The sequence below is a fragment of the Sapajus apella genome, unplaced genomic scaffold (assembly GCF_009761245.1).
Source record: "Sapajus apella isolate SASKATOON/1434 unplaced genomic scaffold, GSC_monkey_1.0 scaffold12, whole genome shotgun sequence".
Lineage (NCBI taxonomy): Eukaryota > Metazoa > Chordata > Mammalia > Primates > Cebidae > Sapajus > Sapajus apella.
In genome coordinates this window covers 6,455,000-6,473,113 of record NW_022436952.1, presented here as the reverse complement: position 1 = coordinate 6,473,113, position 18,114 = coordinate 6,455,000, and the positions used below count along the sequence as shown (strand labels likewise).

General features: G+C 36.3%; 1 protein-coding gene and 1 pseudogene across 5 annotated transcripts in view; one reads left to right on the top strand and one right to left on the bottom strand.

Moving 5' to 3' along the window:
* Nucleotides 1–18,114, top strand: part of SKAP1 (src kinase associated phosphoprotein 1) — a 314,730-nt gene that overhangs the window by 170,680 nt on the left and 125,936 nt on the right. The gene's annotated exons all lie outside the window — the stretch shown is intronic.
* Nucleotides 16,260–16,712, bottom strand: LOC116552924 (annotated as a pseudogene).

Genomic DNA, 18,114 nt, shown 5'->3' with positions numbered 1-18,114 from the left:
TTTCTTTCTTTCTTTCTTTCCTTTCTTTCTCTCTTTCTTTCCTTCTTTCTTTTCTTTTTCTTTGAGTCAGGGTCTCACTCTGTTGCCCACACTGGAGTGCAGTGGTGCAGTCTCAGCTCACTACAACCTCTGCCTCCTGGGTTCAAGCGATTCTCCTGACTCAGCCTCCCAAGCAGCTGGAATTACAGGCACCTGCCACCACACCTGGCTAACTTTTTGTATTTTTAGTAGAGATGGGGCTTCACGGTGTTGGCCAGGCTGGTCTTAAACTCCTGACCTCGTGATCTGCTCACCTTGGCCTCCCAAAGTGTTGGGATTACAGGCGTGAGCCACCGCGCCTGGCCATAGCTTTCTTACTAATTAAAAATTCCCAGTTTTAGAGTCTTTGGAGCTTCAGTATGAACTAACTTTCCAAATTAAAACTGGATTCAGGTACTTCTATTAACAGATTGGGTTTCATTAAATCCCACCACAGACAAATCCTATAAAAAGTGTGTATTGTTTCAAATAGCTGGAAAGGAGAGCAGCTTTCCCCATAACTCACCCGAGTTGTGGCTCACCCCAGTAGAGTCATGTTTTTAGCAAAGTTCCTGTGGGAGATCTGTTTGTGAAAGTGGCATTTGTGATTCAGACTTCAGCTCCCCATGCCAGCTTCGGAAAGTCAAACAGATGTTTCCTCGTTGACGGCAGCATAGCTCATCACTTATCCCAAGAGGAAAATCAGAAGAGGCTGGGGACAAGCACAGTTCTGTCAGCCACAACCACAAGAAAATGGAGATAAAGGGGGCGTGTGTGTGTGCGTGTGTGCGTGTGTTGTAGATTTGATTAAATGTAAGTTTAAATATTGCTCTATTTAAGGATAGAATGATTCATCATCTATAGAAAATTTTATCCTCTACCTAAATTTCCTTTTCTACTCCCTTTTCCCCCCTCCTTTCCTGGCAAAGTTCAGTATCTTTATGGGTCTCTTTGGAGTACAATCTTCGTGCTTTTCAGTTTTTACCTTGAATTAATAGGTTGTCTGAAAGCAAAGCTTAGCTCCTGATTTGTTTTACAAGAATAATAAGAATAAAAAGTTACTTTTTATTCACACATCAAAACACATGCATACCAAAAAAACAAATAAAATGTACATTGAATCTTATACCACAGTAATGTGACCTGGGAATTAAACTCATTAAATGGATTTCAAAGAGCTGGGTAGTATATAGTGGAAAACAATTTTGCAGTAAGCCTTAACTAACATTAAGTGGAACATAGTGACCTCTTTATTTTTGATCTGTGTGTGTGTGTGTGTATGTGTGTATATATATATATTTTAAAGTAGTGTTGCTGATTTTTGAGCTAGTTATCAAATGCTTTTGAAAAAACAAAAAGTCAGTTTTAAGCATTTCCATATTTTTGTTTTGAACATTTATTAGATATAATCTTGCCTAATTGTAGCCTAAAGTCAGATTTCTTAAGTTAGATTTTTTTTTAATTATCTGATGTCTCTTTGCTTGGATTGAACTCCTCTTGTCCTGGGCCTTAGACCATTAGAAGGGTTGCGGCTGGTTTAGAAGGTTCTCTGCAAATGTATGGCTCTGTCTCTCCCTTTCAGACATCCTCGTTTGCTCTCCTCTCTTGCTCTGTGCAAACGCAGAGTGGTGTCTGTGTTTCAGGAAAAGAATGTGTGTTAAAAGAACTAATGGTCCGACTGTCCATCAGGCTGGGCAGCAGTGGAGGTCATCTGGCGGTCAAAACCAAATAATTTCAGCCTGTTCCTAAAGCCCCTGAAGCTGCTGACTCGATGACTGGAGTTCACCGCCTCTTGTTGCTTCTGTATCCTCTGAAACCTGGGAGTTTTATTTTTGGAGACAAGAAGGGACATATTTTCTTCCTAGCAACTGTGTGCACAGTGCCCACCATTCAGCATTTGCTCAGGTTAGCTTGGCTAAAGTATACAGTCAGTGCTCCTTCTTGATATGTGTCTACCCTGAATAGATGATTGATCAGATTCTAAACCTAGAGGCCTCCAAAATATTGGAAGAGTCTGGATATATGTGCATGTTTGAAGCTCATTGTTATACAGAAAAAATAAATATTTAAAAATAGAAAATATTTGTCTGCCTTTATAAAGAGACCCAATGTTCTTAATGTAAAACTTTCTACAGGCACATATTTTAAGGTGACTTCCAAGTTTCCACATTCATGTGGAACAGATGGAAATGGAAGTAGTTTCAGAGTGCTGACAACTCCATTAAAAATGTTTTAAAATCCATAATCCATAAATCTAAACCACATATTGGTTATATTCATAGCCTTTTCAGTATTTCGTGTACCCTGTTTGTGAATACCACCACCTGCTGGTAGTTAATGACAAGCTCTCACTTTGTTTACTGAAGAATCAAGCTAAACATCAGTATTAAGTAAAACTTAAATGTTTTAAGTAGATAAAATTTTGAGATGAGAATCTATTTACTGTGTTAGTTTGAAACATCCTAACCACATTAATTTGCAAAAACTTTTAAAGAAACACTTGAAAAAATTGCACATGAAATATTGTTTTGAAATGAAAGCTATTCTTAAATTATAGCAATTTTTATTATCTTTTAGCTTCAACTTCTTTTTCCTTGCCAATAACATTTCAAAGTAATGTTATAGATATCCACATCTTCAAATCTGAGTTTCATCTCTTCTACTTCTTTTGTTTGCCTGCTTTCTAAAAGAAGTCTGTATATGCAATGAAATACCTAAATATGGACAAGGAGGAGGGACAGGAAAGCATGGAAAATCCACAGGCTGAATAATTAAGTGTTGACTTCTAAAGATTATGTCTGTGATTGAGGAATTTACCACTCTTATTTTGGCATTGACTCATAAAACATATGTTCACAAAATCTGTTTTACGGGCTTTTTAACAGGGTAAGAAATTTAAAATGTACAACAGAATAGGAAAACCAAATCTTCATGCAATGAGATTACAGTATACATTGTTTCTTTTAATTGTTCAAGTTTTTACTCATCAAACAGAAATATGCTATAATACCTTACAATAAAATATAATGTCGCATTGCCCAAAACAGTGAATGACAGAATTTTGTAGATTAAGAATATGGATTAAGGTAATCCAAAACTGCAGTTTATTAAACTCCAACCCCCCCTCCAAAAAAAAAGTGTGGTTCTTATTATGAAGCTCTAAGAGTTTTCTGGCTTTCTTAAAAATGCATCCTGGTCCAATTTTAATATATGCCTTTTGCTGGGTCATTTTTATTATCGCTTTGCTATCTAGTAAGACTCTTGAAATGTACTGGTTTTCGGCTGAACTTAGACAGTGATTCCTTCTTCTTAAATATGGTCTTCTAACCTCCTGACTGGGGGCCTCCTGCAGGTGGATAATTCTCTCTGACCCTCCAATGCGAGAGGCTCTGCCGCCTCCGGTAGGCCCTCCATCTTCTTTGCAGGCAGCCACACTACTAATATTTTTAGATGCTTGCAGCATTCATGTCTCAGTATATCCAGTATTTCAGGAAATTTGAAGTTACAGACCATTGGCAGTAAGAAACAAAGCCTCACTGAAACTTTGTTGTACTTACATAGCCTGGTGCTGAGTTTTATGTGTTATCTGGAGAAGAATGAAATTGATCCAACGCCTTTCCAAGAGGAAGAATGACTTCCAGAGATTTTTCTCTCTCGGGGGAGCTTTTACAGACTTTTTTCAATATTCTTTCATTATGTGTATGGTTTTTTTTCCCCCACCATAAAACAAAAGGAACCTCTAATGCTATAAGGGGGCAAGGAATAGAAAGGGTAGAAAACAATGACACCAAATCCCTTTTGATGAGGGAAACCTAAGTAAAAAACTCTATTAATTAGGCTAAGAAATTTCTTCCTTAATTTGAGAATGCTGGGTTCAATATGACCCTTGCTTTTGGAATTTTTACAGTTTGTTACCCTGTGACTCTGATCACTGCTACCAGGCCTGACTTATACCTCCCGCTGCTTACATTTAAAAGGTCACGAGGACAATGACTAGGTGACCGCCCATCACACAGTCTGTGAGCGCATCCTCAGCATAAAACGCCCCCTACTGCTTCCAGGAGGCCAGTTCACTAATGATTCTCGGGCCTTACTCCTAGCAAGCAAACTAACCCTGTAACTGCCAAGGATTCCTGGGTATATAAGGAGACGGTAAAGGTTGGTACCACATTTCTTTTTAAGGCTTTATAAGGCTCTATTTAGAGTGAGCCACAGGCGTGTCACTCTTCTGTTGTTTACCAAAGCATAGATTGTTTACTGTCCACAGCACTGAAACATGATGTATTTTGAGAGATGGTTTTAAGTCATCCTTTCAACTAATTCAGATAAACACACATGAGGCATCCTCTCCTTGAAGAGCATGGCACCAGAAATTTTCCAAAAATTATCAAGGACTGCCCCTGCCCCCTAGGATTTGCAGACTTGGGGGCCATTCAGACCCAAACATAGCTATAATAATTCTAATTCTAAAATGTGGTAATTGTCATAATAGAAGTTTTAAAAAATACTATAGGAGAGGGAGTGAATTATTTTATATCAGGGATCCTGAACAGCATTTTAGAGTATCTGAATTTTGAGGTGAATCTTAAAAGATGAATAGAAGAAGACTGTTCCAGCAGAGGAACAGTAGTACTCAGAATGTGGCGTTTGTTTTCACCAGGTTTCTTGCATCCCTTAACTACTTGGTTGCCTTCCTTTGTTGTTAACTGTGTGTGTGTGATTAACCAGTTAAGGAAAGGAGAAAAGCTGATTTGAGATAGCCATGGTGTAAAAAAGCTTTGATCTGGACATTTACCTTCATTTCTTTTCACATGGTGATTCTGATATGAATAATGTCATTAACTTCCTTTTTCCCCTCTTACAACCCATTTACCTACCTATTTCTTTCTATCTGTATTGATACACACACACACACACACACACACACACACACACAAAAGCCTCCAATGTTTAATATTGGGCACTTTCCAGTTTCTAATATGATGTCCACAAGTCAAATCAATTAGATTGAACTGATAATACAACTTAATGACCTGCTTATCTTTGCAGGTAAACTTGAGAATGGAATGAATCTAACTGCCAACTCATTAACCTTGAAAGACAATTCAGATAGTTTTATTCTAATGTTTCTAGTATTTGTTTAGAGTTGAGCACACTTTAAATATGTCTACATTGTTTAATAGCCTCTTGTACACAATTTTTTTGATGGACTCAATTGATATTCTTCATTAAAGACCAGAACCTAATGAATTTATCTCCCTTACTCTTAAATTCACATTCAAACAGGAGATTTCTTAATGGTTTCTTAAAAAGCTAACTTACTAGTTTTAAATTCGTGTATTTCTATTAAACAATGTAGACATATTTAAGAAGTGTTCACTCTTGTTACCCAGGCTGGAGTGCAATGGCGCGATCCCGGCTCACCGCAACCTCCACCTCCTGGATTCAGGCAATTCTCCTGCCTCAGCCTCCTGAGTAGCTGGGATTACAGGCACGCGCCACTATGCCCAGCTAATTTTTTGTATTTTTAGTAGAGACGGGGTTTCACCATGTTGACCAGGATGGTCTCGATCTCTTGACCTCGTGATCCACCCGCCTCGGCCTCCCAAAGTGCTGGGATTACAAAATTCGTGTATTTCATGCTGCTAGACTCGGAGTTTCTTGTCCACATCAAATTCCTAATTATTTCTTTTAGATTTGTGGGAAACAGTTGTCCAACCTTTCTCTCTTTTCATTTTTTTCTAATTTTGTCATCCTTGCTGCTCACTTTTCATGCTATGGATGTCTTCATTAAGAGATTGGTGGGATTTTGGTCCCTAAAGAAAAATAATTTATTAGCTCTTAATGGTGATCTGCTATGGAAGGTTACATTTCAGGAAATTATTTATTTTAGTATGTTTCTAACTTGTTTTTAAGGAGGTTTCTTCTTCCTTTTACATTTCCAACTGAGAAGAGCCATCCAGAAATGTCTCCACTGCCACCTACTTGCAGTTTGGAAATTTACATGCACCTGGCTTTTCAAATAAAGCTGATCTTTTTTCCTGCCAAGGCAAGATTACTGTCGAGAGTACTGTAGGTGGCATTGTGGATTCTTCTCATGTTTTTAAAGGCATGGATTTTTTGAAATTGCTAGAAAAACACCGTTATAGGATTTTTACTAACATTCGTGGAAACGGCTTTTTCTGTAAATGTGGTATGTCTTCTCCTATGATAATTGTATTGCTGCAAATTATATAGGTAACAGTCTAAGTGAAAATATCATTCCTAAATGCTTTATTCATATTTATATTAGAATTACGTTGCTATAGTCATAATCCTTAATAACTTCTTATAAAGCACATTATATAATGCATTCATGATTATGCTATGGAAAGCTGTTACTTAGCACATTGTAAAAGGCAGACATTTTAAAAAACAGTGTATGTTCCTATTTAATACAGAGAGATGAGTTATCAGACACCGTGTGTACTTGTAATTTCATAAATAATAATAAGGTATGCATAAATGGCTCCTTAATACCCAATGTTATTATGTAGAGAAGAAAGTGAACTATTCTAATATAATAATAGATATGAGAATTTTGACTTACTTTTTCTTCTCATCATAACAGTGACCACTCTTTGCCTAATGATTTCATTTTATTGCACATCCTGTGCTTGAAAGCTTAAAGATTTGACATCATTATGCACTTTTAAAATACAGGTTATTCTACATTTTATTCAGCCTACTAAAAGTATATTGCCTGTCTTAGCATACTTACCTGGAAATCTTAGCTTGAGTCATTTTTGCAACATGTTCTGTAGAGTCCCCCATTTTAAAAAATTCTGTACATTCAAGCATCTGCCTAAAATTTTTAATTGTTACCCAAACCTCTTCTACCTCATTTTTCTCAATTTTCATGTAATATAACTAGACTCAATTTTTAATTATATTTTGTAAAGTATTCAACATTCTGAATCTGGTAAATTATTTGGATCACATTGTAGGTATAGGTACATACATATGAAAACATGATTGGTGATGAGAAATATATTATTCTTTCTATGAATGCAGGGCTAGTTCAGAGTACAGGCCTGGTCCTTCTCCAAAACCATTCAGTACTATCTAATTTCCCATCTATACAGTTTGTCCCTAAGTGACATTTTAAAAGCAGCTGTAACTTTATGGTTGTTTATGTTCGGTGACTGTAGAATGCTTGTCTAAGAGAAGTAAAACAAATCTTTGCTGTGTGTTCCATAGCTGGTACACAAGCAGTATTATATTTGTACTTTTAAACAACTTCTAATGTAATCTGATTTCATTTGTATGCTGCACACCCTTTTTAAGATTTTTTAAAATCTCATCTAGAGAAACTGCAAGTCATTTAAGTTTCCTTAACGGCACCAGTAATGTATATAAATCTTGTTAGTATGCAGTGCATTACAGAGTGGAGTGGCATTAAAACTCTTTTGTTGCACAGTCATGCTTTAAGGAAGGCTTGCAGATCTGAAGATAAACTGTGTGCTTGGTGAATCCACTTCATTTGAAAGTGACTAGAATATAATTTGTCTTATAAGGGCAATCTTTTCTTGTAGTACAGACACCAGGTGAGTTCTTGTTAAGCATATGGAAATCTGCACACCAGGATGAAATAAAGTTTTATATTTTGCGTCTTCTCTGATAAATGCAATAGAACATTTTGGGCTTTGTGGGGGATTTAATTTATGGTTGTCATTCAGGTGAACAGAGATCTTTGAAATTTCAGTATCAAAAGCACCATCAGAGGACTGTCCTGTTGGGAATACTGACAATTTACTACATAAGAGCATCACTTTAACTGTCCAAGAATCCTGACTTTTTTTGTTGTAGGATAATAAAGCACTAGTGTGTCATGCTGTGAGCTTTTTGCTGGAACTTGGTGCAAAAGACAGGTGGGCCAGAAGGTGACTGTCCTCAGCAGATTTCTAATGTTGGGTCACTTTTCTCATCCATGTGGCCCATATTCAAAGCTGTTCTTCCTTTGTGAACAAATCAACCACTTACAAGCATTCAGGAGATATATGAACAGCTTCAGAGGTTCCAACTGTTAGCTCCTTTTCTACTCCAAGAAATGAAGAAGCTCCATACACTACAGTTATTTTTTAAAAGACTGTAATAACTTATAGGTCATGGTAGTTTTTTTCTGTAGTGTTATTACCATTATTATATTCTACAGCAGTAAAAATTGATTGTTGAGATGAGCAGTATGAGAGACCCTCAAATTCAGGCACCAGGACTGAATCTCATATCTAGATAACAAATAAAAAAGAAAAAGAAAAGAGTATATTAACCTACTAATCGTCTTCCTTCATTGTAAGTTTCCAACAAATTTTCTGAATCTCCATGGATATATCACAAATACACCCTTCAAAGTGAAGCTACATTTTTAAGTTATGAGTCTTAAGTATGGTGACCATCTGTCACCTGTCTTGGTCCTCTTTAACCATATTTACATTACTACTATAATTACCTTCATACATAGCTCCACAAGTAAAATTTGTGTTTGAAGTAAAGTGGTTAAATACTGCTTGGATACATATTTGGGAATCCAGAGAAATATGAGAAGGGAAAATATTTTTTAGCCCCAGAATGTGTTAACAGAAAATACATCTAGTTGTTAAAACAGAGAACAGTAAGTCAGAAATCCTTCAGTTTCATAACCTCAAGCTATAGTACTTTCTAGACTCTGTAGGTAATGAGACTTGTTTTTCAATGTTTTTAAGATAGACATTTTAAAATACAATAAAAATATTTTTAAATGACAGTAAGCTAGGCTCTCATACAGTTGTAAGGTTTAAACATTTGAGATTATCAAAATAACATTGTGTGTTTTTTCATATCTTTATTGCATATTAGTTATTTAGTATCATCTTTGTGCTTAATCAAGTAGACTATCAACACTTAAAACCTCTTTGACTTTAGGGGATATTTTGCATCCTTCTAAAATCACAAGAGCATCAGCAGTGTTTGGACCAAGTGTCTTGTGATATTGGCTCTATTCCATCTTAAGATGTGGCCACCCTCCCCTCCATATTGAGATGTATTTCACAATCATTAATAATGCATCATCCACATACCATTTCTACAAATATTTTTTATTTATAGCTTAGCTGCTTCCTTCCTTACCCTCAATTGCCAAAGGAGCCCACAGAGCCTCCTGTCCCATTTTTACCTTGCTTCTCTCTTTTCATAGGCAATGTCCTTTACAAGACTTTCTCAGCACTTATAAACAGATAGGTCCTGCTCCTTCATGAATCGAACTATCCATAGAATACAGGAGAATTTCTCTGCATGAGGCTTTGTACACTGCCTCACAGCTATCCTGAAAACTAGGACTAGGATGCTGGTGGAGTCTGGTTTCCTTCATTGTCAATGCAAGAGTATGACTCTGTGATGCTACAGACTAAAAGGAACATTTGTTCTTCAAGGCCCTGAAAATGTTTTTGTTTATTTTTATTTGTAGAGTTGATATTAAAAAGTATCTTTTTACTAACCACTTTCACCTTTACATATTTCATTTTTATTGATAGTTATTTTCAACTAAGGACGTCAATTATTTTAACAAATTTTTTCATCATTTAGTCTATGTGTAATATCAAATCATTAATAAAGTTTACATGGGATTGATTTACATGAATTTTTCTCTCTTACACTACTCTCTGGACCTTTTTGCCCTAGTTCTATGTGTGAACTCCTCACACACACACACATTTTGGTAAACTGAAGAATGCACATTATTAAGAAGAGAAGCCAGTGAGAAAGTGACAAGTGCATGGGGATAACAAGGAAGGAGGAAACTATGCTAAGTGTGGCTATTTTATAACCTTATTTATATTGATTTAAAAATGCATCTTTGCAGAAGCCTTTTCCTTTGCTCTTTTGGCTGCTAAACTGAACAAGAAGGAGAAACCAATGATATCCAGAGCGTTAAGCAGAGAGCAGACGGTAGTGATTTAGTAAATATTGCAGTGTCAGTTTTATTTCATTTATACAATTTATTTCATTGAGAAATATTGGATAAAATAGATTTCCAAAACAAACGTTATGACTTATATTCTCCTAGGGTGAACAGACGGCATTTTTCATAAGCTGAGGCTGCAGATCTCTTCGAAGGAAAAATTATAGGGGTTGATATTACAAACCTCCTAGGTAGCTCTTAGGTGTACATTTTGAGGTGGTGAGACTAGAATGTTTGAATATTGTGGGATGATTGTAAAACAAAAGCTATAATCTCTAGCCACATTTTGTTTAAGTTAGGGAAAATTTTAACATTCAAATTTTTTACTGGAAAAAATTTCTCTCACTTGGCTATAAAAAAATAACAGGAAAATTTATTTGCCAGATTACATGATTATCAATTTTAGGAGAATCATTTTGAATGTAATAATTGCAGAAGAAAGTCATGAGTTTTTAAAGTCTATTATACTGTATTTTGTTATCCTGTATTCTTTATCTTAATGTGCAGTAAACTACATATATATGTATATATATTATATATATATAGTTAGTATTGGTGCAGAAAGGAAAAAATCCTTTTCTATATGGCTAAAAAATAAAAAAGAACTTGCTTATAAGTAGCAGTGCAAAATGTGAGACCCAGAAAGTAGTGCAGGTCACCTCTAATGAGTGCAAACAGATGACTACAGTCTCCACTCTTAGACATAATTCTGATTTAAGATCCAGTCATTTTGTCTGACTTGAATTTTAATCATATTCTGTTAATTAAAAACAAGATAAGCCCAAGAAGAGGTTCCAGACTCTTTTCCTCTTCCTTTCTTCACTAAGGATGAGCTTATCACCATCTGCTTCACTAGGTCCCCCTGTCTCTCCTGTGATGACGTTCAGCATTTGAAGGAGGAGTACTAGCCCATCTAGGGGAGGAGCTTCGGATTCATTTCAATGTGTAGATAAGTTTCCATGAAAGGGAAAGAAGAAATCTCAACAGCTTACCCAAAGGAAAAAGAAAAACAAAACAAAATCCCAAGCTGTAAGAAAATTCAAGTCCTCTTGGGATTATATAGATTTTCAGACCATTGCTGATGATGTTAGAATTGTATTTGCTTGTATTATTGAAGTTCACATCCTTATTGCCTTGAATTTGCAGAATTTTGTGGTATTTCTAGGTGACAGCATAGGAGAATCCTTATCACTTTAAGCAGGAATAATACCATGTTTAAGTTAAATAAATCTACTTGTCTTCCAAGAGAACATAGAAGCAACTTTACATCTTGCATCTAGTAGGCATTCAGTAAATATGATGGAATGAATTAATGTTCCATGAACACCATTAAAAAGCTAATGTGTTATCAAAATAACATGGCAATAATATATTGTAGTGTGGACATAAGTAATTCTTTCATCTCTCTTTAACCATATATCTATGTATATGTGTACTTGGGATTTATATTCTATTCCCCATGCAGACATGATTGCTTATACTATGTATCAGGAAACTAGTTTCAATTTCTCAAAATGTTTATGTCATATGTGGAAGGCAAGATTTAGAGATTTAAATCAATATGTTCAACAGCAGTAAATGGCAATTAATAATGTGCAAATTTTGTATATTCCATTCGAGCTTTGTGATTAGGAATGAAAGTTACTTTACACATTGCACATTATAAACTGAAGGGGGAGAAAAGGAAAAGAAAACATATCTTGAAAGAAGTTTCTCTTACCAAAAGTTTTCCTAGTGTTATTTTTATAGCCGAGTGAGAGAGAATTTACAGGGAGCTGAAATCATTGAAGCTAATTAGTTGAATGGCCCTATTATTTATCCAGGGACACGTAGTACAATAATTGCTATTGCAGGTTTGAAGCATCTCAGGGATATTAATTCCAGAGCTTTCATGTCATCTCAGTACAGTAAAACTTCCTAATGGCACCCTGAAGGTGCATAATCTCATTTTAAAACTACTTTTTCTTATTTTTTTCTGAGAGAACTGGCAGAATCTCCTTCCATAAAAGCTGAAAAAGGGGAAGAACTCATAATATTTTCCTCATAAGAAAGCAGTTATATTTTCTTCTTATTATTTTTTTTTACTTTGTGACCTTTCCTGCCTTCTGATGAGGGGTTTGCTATGGCATTTTATCAAAAGTTTATCTGAACTCTGGTCCTTTGCCTCCCCTTGGTGGCAGTCAGAGCATCTCTTGATCTCTCAGAGAGAGATAAGAAGAGTATGAGGTAGCATTGGTTCTAGTCCCTTCCACAGTCATATAGAAGATGAGGTCTCATTACAGAACACAGCAGGGTCCAGGTTCAGTGGGGAGAGATGAGTCGGCACCTATGCCTTAGAGAAGTAGCCGTTCTAACCCATACCTAATTTGGATTCCCTTGGGGAAAACAACCATAATATCTCTAAAATCACACCAAGAAATGCCACTTGTTTAATTTTAGAGAGAAATGAAGCCATTGTTCATAAAACTGCTAGCAGTGTCTTGAGTGAAGAGTAGTTTGACTCATGGATTGTTTGGCAAATATCTCATGCTCATCTCTGGAAAACCATCTCTGTTCTTACACTTATCTTTCCTTCTCCTTCCTTCCCCTTGCTTTTTCATTCTTGGCCTTGCCACAACTTGAAGACCCAAGTTCTAACCCAGAAAAAAAGAGTTCAGAGTTTTGAGAGTTAGACTTCTAAGTGTCCCACTGTACTCTTAGAGGGGACTTTTAGAAACCATTTCATCCTTGCCTCAGCCTTAAGCCTCTCTTTACACTCCCACTTTGCAAATCTCCAGAGAAAGATTGAGAGCCTCCTTCTTGTAAGAGCTAGGATGGCTCACAAACTGAAACCTATCATGCTTACTTCATGTTGCAGTTCTTTAAGTGAAGAGTGACCGGAGGACCACAGTGATATGTCCCCACTGGGGACCAGAATGATGTCACTTAATCTATGCTTTTAAAACCTAAGCAACAATTTGTATCCAGTTTTCAAAATCTGAAAAGAAAATACAACTCTTACTATGCCATTAAACCCGAGAGAAGTTCTATAGCATCTACTCCAGCAATAAAGCAACAGAGACCTCCAGGGAAGCTGATGCAATTAGGAAAACTTGACTTAAGTACAGTATATAGATCAAAGTTCCTCCCTCATATCGGCTGTGGTTGTAAGCAACTTGATCTGTACACATGTTTGCAGGCGTGCACACACACGCACGTGCACACACACACACACACACACTGCCTTAGAGCTTTGGCCATTTTTATCATACTATCTGAATTCCTTTATTAAGGTTTCCTTTAATTCCTTGAAATCCAGTGTAAACTTATCTGAATAGCAATTCTATTCATTAAGGTTTTAAGTAGAACAAGACTCTAAAATGATAATGTACTGTCCTCATATTCCTTCTGTAGAGTTCATTTTAAGGATTGGTAGATTTTCCCGGAAGTCATTGGTTGCCTTCTCAGATACATGCTTAAAGCACAGGCAAAGTAACAATTAGTTCATGGCCTATGTGACATTCAGAGCAAAACAACATATATCAGAAAATTCAATAGAGCTGCTATGGGATCTCTTTCTTGCTAAAAACAGTACTATCTTCTTATCTGACGTTTGGTCTCAAGAAGTGCTACTGAGTGAGAAAACTGGGATTAAAATCAAGGACTCTTTTTCTGTCCTATAACAAACAAACTAGGTCACTCATGTGTGTGCTCTTCTCTTTATTTCTCTATCTCTCTCTCTCTCTCTCTTGTGTTTCTCTCTCTCCCATTCTCGCTTACATATATTATTTACTCAAGAGTCTATACCAACCCTTTGGGGGCTGTTAGAATCCATTTTATAGTTTGTTGGTCACTGACCTGATAAGTCATAATCGCTTAGAAAGAATCATCACTATTTTATCAGGTGAGAGCAGCTGCTGCACAGCCACAGTAAATTCTTAGCCTTAAAATCTGTGCAGTTTTTTTTTTTTTTCAGAATAAATGTTAAATAAATACTTAATACATGCATCAAAAGACTATCTCTTCTTGTTTAGAATTTAGCAGTGGTGTTTGGGAAGAGATAATTTCCAAGTGTTCAGAGAAAGAATTTAAAAGATAATTTTGAAATTTTACGTAGTTCTGTGCATTTGAAACCTTTGTAACTTCTCCATGCCTGATTTTTCGTTTATGAGAAAAGGTAATTATTTTTGTTGTGTGTTTTGTGTGGCAGCAGGTCAGGAGGTGATACATGAAATTTCTAATCTTTAATGTCTTTTAGAAAATTCACACACATAGAGAATTTCATGTTTTAATCAATTTTATAGCTGAAATGCCTTTGAAAGCTATTATGGTGGAAAACAGAAAATTCCAACCAAATGTTTTAAATCACTAGGATATCTATCTTTTGCCCCAAGATGGACCTTAAAAAGTCATTAAAGATGAATGAATACAGCAATTCATTTCTAGGCTAAGTTTCTCTGTATTAAAGTTCTTTTTAAAAAATTTTTCTTGTCCCTTTCAAGTTGTAAACTTGTGACAACAAGGCTTTGCATAAAAATGCTGACAGACCTTTAACTATAACAATGTGAATGGTGCTACTTTCACTTTAATTTAATTTGATTTAAATGAAAAGAATGTAGAATAAAAGAGGGTGTACATTTGGAGGTGATTCTATATACTTGGTTTTAACCAACAGTCTTCATAAGTGTTCATTAAGAAACTCCACCAGGCATGTTTCCTGCTGCAGAATAGACTTTAACGGAAGAAATAAAGCTGTGAAGATTCCGTTTTCACTTTGTTTCTCGTAAAGACAGTCAGGATCCAACATAAACAACAATTTACACCCAGCATTTATTCTGGAAATTACAGTATCGTGCAGTTAACGCACACAGATAAATAATGTTTTATGGGATGCTGTGGAGTCCTTTCAGGGTAGCGGATGTTTAACCGAATTAAAGGATTTTGAGAACTCAAAGCTCTCATTTTAAGCAGGTTTAAATAGTTAATATTACAAAACATGAGCTCAGAGTAGCTGGCCCAAATATATTTTTAATGCATAGTTATTTTATTTTCATGATTTCCCATTTTGGTTTTATTACCATTTGGCACTTTCCATTTATACTAAGTTACTTGTCTCCCTGACTGTCTCCCTCAGGACTTTGCTTGCTTTATGGTGACATTTCTTAATCCACTTTTTAATCCTCTGTATATCTGCAGGTATGGAAATATCAGAAATGGAGCTATAATTCCTGAGAGATGAAGTTATATAACAGAGATGATTATAAAAATAAAGAATTATGACTTTAAGTAATGCCCAAACACTATTTTTTTAGAAAAAGGAGAAGATTGCATATTTAGACTAATTTCTGACCTTTCGATTGATGAAAGGGGCAGCTTAAAAAAACTATGAGCCAGGCAAGGTGACTCATTCCTGTAACCCCAGCACTTTGGGAGGCAGATTTGGGAGACAGATCATGAGGTCAGGAGCTTGAGACCAGCCTAGCCAATATGGTGAAACCCCATCTCTACTAAAAATAGAAAAATTAGCTGGGCATGGCGGTGCATGCCTGTAATCCCAGATACTCAGGAGGCTGGGGCAGGAGAATCACTTGAACCTGGGAAGTGGAGGTTGCAGTAAGCCAAGATCACACCACTGCACTCCAGTCTAGGTGACAGAATGAGACTCCATCTCAAACAAACAAACAAAACAAAACAAAACAAAACTATCTACGGCAGCAAAAATATATAATTTTTTTCATTTACTGCAATTTCACAATATGTTTTATATTAAAATGACTCCAGACTGTTATAATCTGTGAGATCTACATTATAATCTGTGAGATTATAACAGTTTGGAGTCATTTTAATATAAAACATGTTATAAAATTGCAGTAAATGAAACCAGATATAAATATTAGGGAAAGAAATACTGAGGAATGTGTATGTGAGAAAAGGCAGGAGAGATTTTAATGGCAGCATGAGTGAGGATAGGATGCTTCAGGCAGAAAACAGCAGCTCCAATCAGCAAGCCTTAGGAAATGCTCCTAAACTCCTCTCTTATTTTCCTTAGCTGTAACAGATCTGTGTCATTTTCAAAAGATCACTCCCTATTCGTGCTGTTAGGTCTGTATCTTTCTCGCTCACTTATAAGGCCTCTGTGCCCTCCCATTTAAGCAATATGCATCAAAATCTATCAGTGAATCATAATTTTTAGTAAAATTCAAATTGTGATTTTAAACTTTACTAAAATTCTATTTTTTTTTAATTTTTTTAAAATTTATTTATTTTTTAATTTTTTTTAAAGATCTCACATATTTATTACTGAACCCAGGCAACCAAAACCTTGTTTTTTTTTTTTAACATGAATAATGGAAGCACTGTGCGTTGTACTAATGCCTTCATAACAGATACAGAAAGGAAACTGTTCAAACTTCTCCAGATGCCGGTGACATTTTTCAGCTTGATTTGGTAACACTACTGTGACCTACAGACAGCATAAATATGTGTGCCATCACATGTGTAATTTCTTACAGACCAAGTTTGGTTCTTCTCCAATGTCTCCTTTTGGAGTTGTACCTGATTTTATTACCAGTTTTCATCCGAATCCACTGGGGAACGGGACGATTTTGCTTTTGTTTCTTGGCCAGGAATCGCTTAATCCTGAAAGTCTTGTGAGAAGACATGGCGAGAAACGGAGTAATGCACACACCACGATGGCGGAGAAAGGAAGAGAGGAAGCAAAATTTATTTATTTATTGAGACAAGCTCTTGCTCTGTTGCTTAGCCTGGAGTGCAGTGGCATGATCATGGTTCACTGCAGTCTCGACTTCCAGGGCTCAGATGATTCTCGTATCTCAGCTTCCTGAGTAGCTGGGGCTACAGGCACATGCCACCACACCCAGCTAATAGTTTGTATTTTTGGTAGAGACAGGGTTTCATCATGTCGCCCAGGCTGGTCTCAAACTCCTGGGCTCAAGCCATCTGCCCGCCTCAGCCTCCTAAAGTGCTGGGATTACAGGTGTGAGGCACTGCGCCCAGCCAAGAATTGTAAAGTTTTAATATTCTTCTTTTGTCCATATATTTTCTATAAGGTACAATTTTCAACACTATTATAATATTAGTTTAGCCATGGCTAAGGTTAAGCTGGTATTTCTATTCTAAATCACTTTTCTAGGCTTTTGAAACTTGACCTTTTAAATTCTAATGGAAATAAAGCTGAGTGAGCTAGACCAACTGAGTGTGATTAAACACACTTAAAGCCATTAAAAACTTGCTGTGGAGTCCAGCCAAAAAGTCTAATAGAACTATTTTGCATTGACAAGCTATTGTCTATTAGAGGATCTCAAAGTGTTTATATTCTTTAATTAAATGTTCTTATCTAAATTTGAAGCATGTTGAGGCATACCACAGTTACATAATGTTTTTTTAAAGGCCGTCTATTAAACCCTGTTTAATAGAAATTAAGCTTATCTTCAACTTAAATACTACCACCACTCCCAGGTGTCCTGATGACACCAATCTAAGACAGTTTCTCCCTTTGTTGATTGAGAACACATGTGGACTACATAACTTTTTCTTGCATTTGTCATTTGCTGTCTTATATTACTGTAACCACATAGGCTTATCTCCTACAATTTGTTTGTTGTTTCCATTTTCTTTTTTGAGACGCAGTCTTTCCCTGTCTCCCAGGCTGGAGTGCAGTGGCACGATCTCTGCTCACTGCAACTCCCACCTCTTGGGTTCGAGCGATTCTCCTGCCTCAGCCTCCCGAGTAGCTGGGATTACAGGCACGTGCCACCACCCTTGGCTATTTTTTGTATTTTTATACTAAAAATACAAAAATATTGGCTTCACCATGTTGGCCAGACTGGTCTCGAACTCCTGATCTCAGGTGATCCACCCGCCTCAGCCTCCCAAAGTGCTATGATTGCAAGTGTGAGCCACCTGTTCCCTGCCTCCCCTACAGTTTTTAATATGGTACCCTATACAGAGAAAATAATAATTATTTGGTGAGGGATTGACAAAAGTGAAAACTAAGAAGACTGCCTGTTCCTACACAGGCCATCCTTGCAAGAATAAACGGGTAAAAATACAGCTAATCAATTCTACACTGTGAGGTCTATTCATTGGCGTCTTTTATCATTATGACCTATTTACCTTAA